We start from the raw sequence: 8,506 nt of genomic DNA on the forward strand, positions 1-8,506 counted from the left end.
CGAGGAGTTACTTCGTTAGATCAAGCTCGAGCTGAATCTGTGCTGGCGACACATAAGGCGGTAAGTTGAACATTACTCTATATGCTTTTGTCAAAATGGTGTCCAACAATCGAGCATCCCTGCCTCTCAAAACCTCACTGCCATATGTAATTGATGATGGAATTTTTGTTCCCGCAACGCGGAGAAGTGGAGCGAATGTTGGACCTGTCAGTTTTGTTTTAAGTTGTCTTAGCGTGATCGCAACCGCCATTCCCTTCCTTTTAAGTGCTTTGAGCTGATTCGTGAAATGACCCCCATTGTCGATCATAACTCCTAGGTATTTACACACCTCACAGTTGGTAAGTTAAATTTTACCTAGTTACCAAGAGTGGAACCGTTTCCCATTTATTGCCAGTGTCTTACAGCCTGATTCATGTACAATCCGTTTTGCGTGTCCCTAATAGCGAGTCATAGCGACTCGCTATTGAGGACACGCAAAACGGCATTCATGTAGGAATTGCTAATAAAATAGCGATTCCTACATGTTCTTTATTTGCGAGTAGCAATTTGCTACTCGCAAATACTCCCCATTCATTCCTATGGGCCAAGAGGCCCATAGGAATGAATGGGGAGTATCCCTTATTTGCGAGTAGCAATTTGCTACTCGCAAATGAGATAGCGACTGAAAGGGTGCCAGGGGTGTCCAAAGGACGCCCTGTAGCACCCCTAAAATGCACATTTGGACAGGTGTTGCGCACACACATGTCCAAAGGACATGTGTGTGTGCAACATGCAACTTAGAAAAATGCTTTTAAAAGCATTTTTCTGAGTTTCTGCTATTTACCGACAGGTCTGACCTCTCGGTAAATAGCGGCCCCAAAAGTGCTAAATCGCAATTTCAGGATGTGTCATGAATAGCATTTGAGGAATCTCTAATAGAGATTCCTTAAATGCTATTCCTCGCATATTTGCGACTTCTTCAATAGCGATTTTTGCATTTGGTATCATGAATACCAAATGCAAAAATCGCACTCGCAAAGGGCCAGATTCTCAGAATCTGGCCCTTTTGCGAGCGCTATTGCCTACATGAATCAGGCTGTTAGTTTTTTCAATGTTGATTTCCAGATCATTCTTGTCGGCATACCTATGAAGTATGTTGAGTAGCTGTTGTAGACCAACTCGAGTATGACTGGTTAGAACAACATTGTCTGCATAGGACATACTGGAAGTGGTTTTTCCTCCTATTCGGGGAGCGTGCGCATTGCCAGCAGTAAGTGCTGTTGTCGGATCCGCTGTGTAAAGGTTAAAGAGAAAGGGTGCGAGAAAGCACCCCTGTTTAAGGACTTTGGTTGTTTGAATGCGCCTCGACAAATGAGGGCCGTTGCCAAGCTTGACCTGTACCCACGTATTGGAATGCAATTCTATTAGGGGGTCCAAGAGGGAGGAAGGAATCCCCCTGTGGAACAACTTCATCCAAAGGTTAGCTCGGTTAACGTTGTTGAACGCCGCCTTAAAATCCACAAAGCAGCAGTGAAGAGTATGTTTGCTTGAAATCGCTTTATCGATGATTAGTGACATAGCTAAGAGGTTTGTAGTTGTTCCAGTGTCTCTACAGAACCCTGTTTGGCTGAGCGAGGGGGTAATATTTTGCTCTGTTGCTCATTCCTGTAATTTGATTAGTAAGTTCCCCACAAAATACTTTGCTTCTACAGCCAGTAGTGCAATTAGGCGGTAGTTGTTTATTAGTGTTTTGTCCCCCGTCTTATAGATGGAGCCCTTCCATGATGCGGGCATACGCCCCATTTGCCTGACTGGTCAGAAAATGGGAACTAGGGATTCTGACCAATATTCTGGGTCTTGCTTGAAAAGAGCTGTCGGGATCCCGTTCAGCCTGGGTGCACCGTCTTTTCTCCCTTTACGTATTTGCTCTCTGATCTAGCATCTCCTAGAGGATAAGAATAAATACTGGAGCGCACTATCCTCTTACCATAAAGCGATACGTTGCGCGCGGAAAGCACATATTGCTACCCAAATACAAGAGGCTGGAAACTCCCCTAGAGTTCCCTTCCAAATACTACAAACATTTGCTTAACCCACAGCATGTGAAGCTCCTGACATGTCATCCCAACAGCTGTGTGATGAAATTTCCTGTTTCTTCACTAATAAAATCGATAAAATTTATGATAAAATACTATGTACGAATCAGGCTACATTGACTAATATGGCACCCCACCTTAATCTCACAGATTTTATATCGGACTCACAATCTCTGGACAGCTTTCCCCCTATTTCGCTTCAAGAAACATCCAACCTTATAAAACAGATCAAAAGTGGGAGTCCAGAGGATGCCATCCCTGCTAGATTAATGCCCACATTGGATGAACAACTAAGTCCAATGATTACGGATTTAGTAAACCTCTCACTCACCTCAGGCATTGTCCCCAAGGAATGGAAGCGAGCACTTGTCAGACCCATAAGGAAAAACACCACCTTACCATGGTCCGACCTGACAAATCTAAGACCTATCTCCCTATTACCTTTCTTGGGGAAAGTTATAGAAAAACATGTCAATCTCCACCTATCCGGACATATTGAACTAGTACAAGCCCTGGATGAATCCCAATCAGGATTCCGCCCCAAATACAGTACAGAATCCACCTTACTGTCTGTTACTGATGATCTCCACGCCTACCAGGACAAGGGCCTTTCAGTCATCTTGGTTCTACTAGATCTATCGGCAGCGTTCGACACCGTGTCTCATTCCATCCTGACTCAACGGTTGTCGAGCGATGGCCTTAAGAACAAAGCCCTTGAATGGTTAAAGAGTTTCCTAGCTGATCACACCCAGAGAGTCACCATGGGTGCATATCGCTCGGTGGAAATTGAGATTTCTAAGGGGGTGCCACAGGGCTCATGTCTGAGCCCCACGCTTTTTAATATCTATGTGGCACCCCTGGCAGGAGTGTTGCTTAGATACAGCTTTGTCCCCGTATCTTACGCAGATGATACGCAGCTCCTTTTCCCCTTCAAAACTCTTTCCACTGAGGTTAGGAACTCTTTCTCGTCAGGCATGAAAGAAGTGGCAAAATGGATGTCTACCAACTATCTCCAATGTAACGTCAGCAAAACGGAGATCATGTTATTTGGGGAGGCTAAGATACTATGGACTCCGGAATGGTGGCCATCAGAGCTAGGAGCAGCCCCTGAACCCAAACAGGTCGTGAAGAATTTGGGAATTAGGCTCGATCACGACCTGTCACTAAAACAACATACCAGCTATATTTCAGGGATATGCTTCTACACCATCGGCTTGCTCAGCAAAGTCTTTCCACTCCTACCTAACTCAGTAAGAAAAACTCCTGTTCAAGCACTGATCCTGAGTCGGATCGATTATTGTAACGATTTGTTACTCTCTGCCAACGAAGGAGTGCTGGATAAGCTACAAGTCATTCAGAACACAGCAGCTCGCCTTGTTCTGAATGCCCCCCCGAGAACTGCCTCCAAACCCCTCCTCAAACAATTACATTGGCTCCCGGTTAGACAAAGGGCAAAATTTAAAATATGCTGCCTGATCCATAAATGTTTGAACGGACAAGAACCCATCTATCTTGAGCAGAGATTTGTTCCTTATGTTCCAGCACGATCCCTCAGATCAAGCAACAATCTCCTCCTTGTGGTCCCCCATGTCAAAAGGGTCAGACATGGAGGTAGAGCTCTGTCTACCATGGGTCCCAAGCTGTGGAACAAATTACCCCTGGCTCTAAGACAATGCAAAGAGCAACTAACATTCCGTAAACTTCTAAAAACTATCTTATTCAAAAATGAAATCTAATTCCATCCCTACATTATGTCTGTTGATTTACCGGTCAAAAAGCGCAGAGATACTCCTGGCGGAGTGATTCAAGCGCTATATAAAGCCACAAATAAATAAATAAATAAATAAAGCCTTTGCCTTGCCGGTCGTCGTGGTATGAGATTGAAATACGGGTTGTTTGTTCATGCTAGTGTTTGATCCAAGAAGCTGTTGATTAAAGTGGTGTTCTAAAAAGGATTTCCAGATGTTTTCTGACCACCATATGCCGGTTGCAAAATTGTGTTTGTCGTTGCCCAGAATCGTGCACCGTTATTCCCTTTGGAGTCATGATGGAGTTTAGACCAAAGTTTGTTTTCTTGTGATTTTCTTATATCCCATTTCAGTTTCCTGAGTTCAGCCTTTTTCTCGCGGAGCTGTTGGTGTGGAGCCGTATCCCCCGGCCGTTCCCCCAGTGACCTTAGTGTTTTATTTATATGTTTTTAATGCTTTTCAGGTTCGCCCTTTGCACGCTTGTGGCCATCCCTGTGATAATTTGATCGTTAGGCACAGTGTGCTGGACTACAGATAGTTTGATTAAGCTCACTTAATTGTTGTTTTGCTTCCATGAGTACTTCCTTGGAATTTGCTATTGATGACTTAATTCTTTTAAGATTTATTGAGTAGCATGCATGCATTCCAACTGAGTTTGGGATCGATTTGTCCGGTGTGGCATTTAGTGAGATTTCCTGCGGCCGGTGGTCACTATCCCCTTTGTCTCCTAGACGGTAGGTTTTTATATATTGAAAAAATGAGAGAGTCACTAGGGTGTAGTCAATTCTGGAGGTTGTAAGGCCAGAAAGGAAAGAGGCGGACAGTGGAGAATCATCCACAAATCTGCTGTTTAGCACTTGTAAGCCGATGTTCTCTAGATCATTTAGCAACTCTAGCAAACCCTTAGCTTTTCTCCCATGAGGGCTGAACTGTTAGTTGGAATATTCCAATAGAAGGTTTGTGCTAGGGGGGATTCCTAATAGATGTTGGTTGAAATCATCAGACAGAATAAGGTTTGGAGTAGTGTGTAAACTCATCAGTTGGTAAAGGTATTCTATCAGTGTGTTTGAGTCCTGTTTTTTCTTTTGCGGATTGATGTATGTGTTGATCAGCAGTATCACCTACTTTTTCCCACAGAGGTCTACTTGAATCCTTGTGGTATTTACATATGGGAATAGAGGAGGTAATTCCTTTGCACTGTTAATTTTTTCTATTTTGATGTAAGTGGCCAGGCCGCCTGATAGATGGCCGTAGCTGCTTTTCGTTAATGCAGGAGTGTGGAAACAGGTGTATCCCTCTATTTGCAGAGGCTCCTCTTGCCATGTTTCCTGCAATAGGATAATGTTGAATGTTTTTATGTAACCAAGGAATTCACTATCAGCCGCATTGTTGTTTTGCCCGTTGATATTCCATGAACATATCCTCAGAGGCGATATACTTGAGTTTCCACCATGCCTCGTTAATTTCTATGTCAGTGTAAGTGACCGGATGTGTTAATAGTTCTAGTGATCCTGAGAAAAGATGCGGCAGCTACGTTATAGTCTGCTGTGCTTATTTGTATATTTCAGGCATGTTTATTTTGTGGTGACCTTCCTCAGGCTCCCCTAAGTATGAACAAGGTTTTAGGGTGTTTGCGGGTTATCCCTTCTCTTGTTTTATTGAGTAAAGGGAATGGGTATCCGGTGTTATAGAACATTGTGGCTTGGATCCCCCAGGTTTTATAGATTTCCTGTTCTTCCCAGATTCTGTTTGCTATTTGGAAGGTCCTCCAGGTGACTTTGGTGGATTTCGTTCTTTGCGTTTTATCCAACCTAATAAATTCTATTGAAAGCAAATCCGGGACCAGGGTTCGATTCCCGGCGCGGCAGGTTTCTGGACCAGGGTCAGCGGACTCGATAATTCTCTCGCCTCGGTGCCCACTCTGATCAGCGATCACACTCGGCAACTCTGGGCATTAGCTTGCCTCATCTTCACTAACGGCCCCACCAGACCGCCGGGGATGCCTGGTCTCACCCTGGAGATACCCATTAAGGGACCATCTCTCAGGGAAGCCAGGAAGGGTTTTGCAGCGGTCGAAGCGCCTTGGGACCCTCCGGGTAAGTAGTGCGCTATATAAATGCCTATACATTTACATTTTACATATCTTTCAGTGCTGGTATTGAGCTTAGAAGTTGGAGAATATTGCCTCTGTTCAGGATATCGAATGGTCCTTTTGATTCATATTCTGGGGTGAAGGTAATGATGATAGCGTTCCCTGCTTGGTGTGTTGGCTTCGGCCGCAACTGTTTTTCCATAGAGTCAATTGAAGAGTACTGAGTTAATACAATAGGAAGATCGGGAATTAGTGTCTCTTGATGCCTATGGCCTGTAGAGCGTCCTGGGCCTCGATCAGAATTTAACGAGAGACCCAAGTGCCCAGTTGAACCAGTCCTCAACACAATAGGGGCTCTCTGTGCTTCATTGAGCGATTGGAATGTGTTGTAATTTAGTTGGATTTCCCCTCCTGGTGTCTTAACTGGACCATGACTGGGCGTGTGAACTGGCTGTTCGATTTGCCTGGTAGAGGTACTAGAATTGGTGCCCAATTTAAGTGGTGAGTACAGTGTAGCAGCTGAGTTCCACTCCTGGATTGAACAAAGGTGCAGAGTAATCTCCCTTGCCCCAATTGGTTGCAGTGTTCTGCTGTCGATGCTGCTGTCCTGTTTCAATTTGGCTTTAGGTGTTCTTTTTCCTCTGGAGTCGGTTTGACTGCTGATTTAAGACCGTGCTGCCCCCGACAGCGGTGTCTCCTCTTTTGTTCTGTTTGCGTTGTCCTTATTTCCCATAGTGTGGGTTTCCCTTTGCTGGTTTGACATTCCCTCAGCTTCGGGGACATAAACTATTGTTGTTTGTTCTTGTGTTTGTTGCAATGATCGTTTTGCTGTGAATATCGGGCACATTTTTATGAGGCTAGGCAATGGTATTTTATTTTGATCTTTCCTCCTGAGTTGACGACGTCACTTGGCGTTCTGCTTTGGTGTTTGCACCTTAGGAAACAGAATGGTCCCAGACTGCGAACTGCCTTCCTTGAAAGACTTATGTCAGTTTTTTTTTCAATGGTGGTATCCCTTTTCAATGATTCATTGGACACTGCTTCTTTTAAGGTTGCCTTTGATTTCTCTGTGGATGGGCCCTTTGGCAGGCCATCTATGAGAGTAGAGACGATTGAAGGGAGTGTTGATGGTTTGTCTATAATGGGTCTGCAGCTGCAGATCAGTTTAACTTCTTGCTGGGCTCTGCTGATTAGGAGGATTAGTTGGGCTACTTTTTTGTCTATTCCCCCCACAAAAAGGGCCAAAGTATCAAGTAGTGGCAACTGCAGGTCCATTTTGTCTGACTTGTAATGTAGTACATCAACAGTCCGTTGCATTGTGTTTAGTAGAATGTCCCATGTGTTTGATACCTGTTCCCCCGGTTGAATTGGAGAACCTGAGGTCAGAGTGGGTATTGGTGACTTTTTTTTGTGGAATTGAGTTGCTGGACACAATTTCTTTGACGTGTTCTTGTGTCACGTCGTGATTTGTACTGATACTGGCTGTGGGCTGTGGCTGTTTTTTAGGAGTTTCCTGTGCGTAGGATGCTAGTAGGTCTGCCCACTCCTTTGATCCCAGGTAGGAGAGGGGCTCCGATCTGCCTCTCCTAGAAGACGGGGAATCCAATGTAGTTTCAGAGGGTTCTTTTGGAGTGACCTGGGGGCCCCTTGTTTCAGTGCCTACTGGCAATTGGGCCAATGTAATGGCCTCCTGATGTAATATAAGATCATGGGGGAATTTGTGGGAGTCTGTTTGAGACAAGGCCTTAAAGTTGTGGTCAAGTTCTGCTGATTTGTTCGCTTTGTGTCCACTTAAGACCTCCTGTCCTAGGTTTGTGACTTTGCCAGTCTCTGTTGTAGACTCTTGTACATATTGAGCTTCCTTCCACGTTTTAGGATTAGTTAAGTCAGTGGTGCCATTGCTCGTTGGGGAGGGAGTGGACTGGGGTCGGCAAATGGTATCATCCTTTGCTCGCCATTCCATTTCCCCTTCCTGGAGGGCAGGTGGGCTAAGGTTTTTTATGTTTTGTGTTCGCAGATATTTTCTGGTGATGTCATAGTGACCACAGGTTGGGCCGCTAGAGTTTCCACTGTGACTTGTTCTATAACTGGTGTGGTCTGTGATTGTTGTGGTGATTTTTGTGGGAAAAGGGGGAGGAGTGGTTCTTAAAGGCCCTGGATTTTTGTCACTAGTGGAAAATATGGATGAAGCTGGATCTTTTAAAAACTGGAATTTTGAAGATATTTTTGGTTGGTGTAGATAGGGGTGACAGCTTCCTAGATTTAGTACTAAGTTATTATCGGCCTATGCTTCGTGACCCTCCTCCTCGGCTGTTACCAGAATTGGTTTTACTTTTACCTTCTGCTTAGCCTTACGGATGACAGCCTCTGGCTGCCCCCTTTTTCTGCCCGACCTCATATTTAGAGTCTATTTAGAGTATACAGTATATTTAGAGTCCTCTAAGTCCACAAGCGGTTCTACTTCCCTGACTTTCTCTGGCTTTCTTTTTCCCTGGAGGTGCTCTTCCCAATCCTCTTTCCTCTCCTTAGCGACCAGACAAAAGGAGTATCTATTGTGTATTATGTACGTTGGAGGTGGTGTTGCTGGCTCC

The sequence above is a fragment of the Lissotriton vulgaris genome, chromosome 1_1 (assembly GCF_964263255.1).
Source record: "Lissotriton vulgaris chromosome 1_1, aLisVul1.2, whole genome shotgun sequence".
In the NCBI taxonomy this organism is placed as follows: domain Eukaryota; kingdom Metazoa; phylum Chordata; class Amphibia; order Caudata; family Salamandridae; genus Lissotriton; species Lissotriton vulgaris.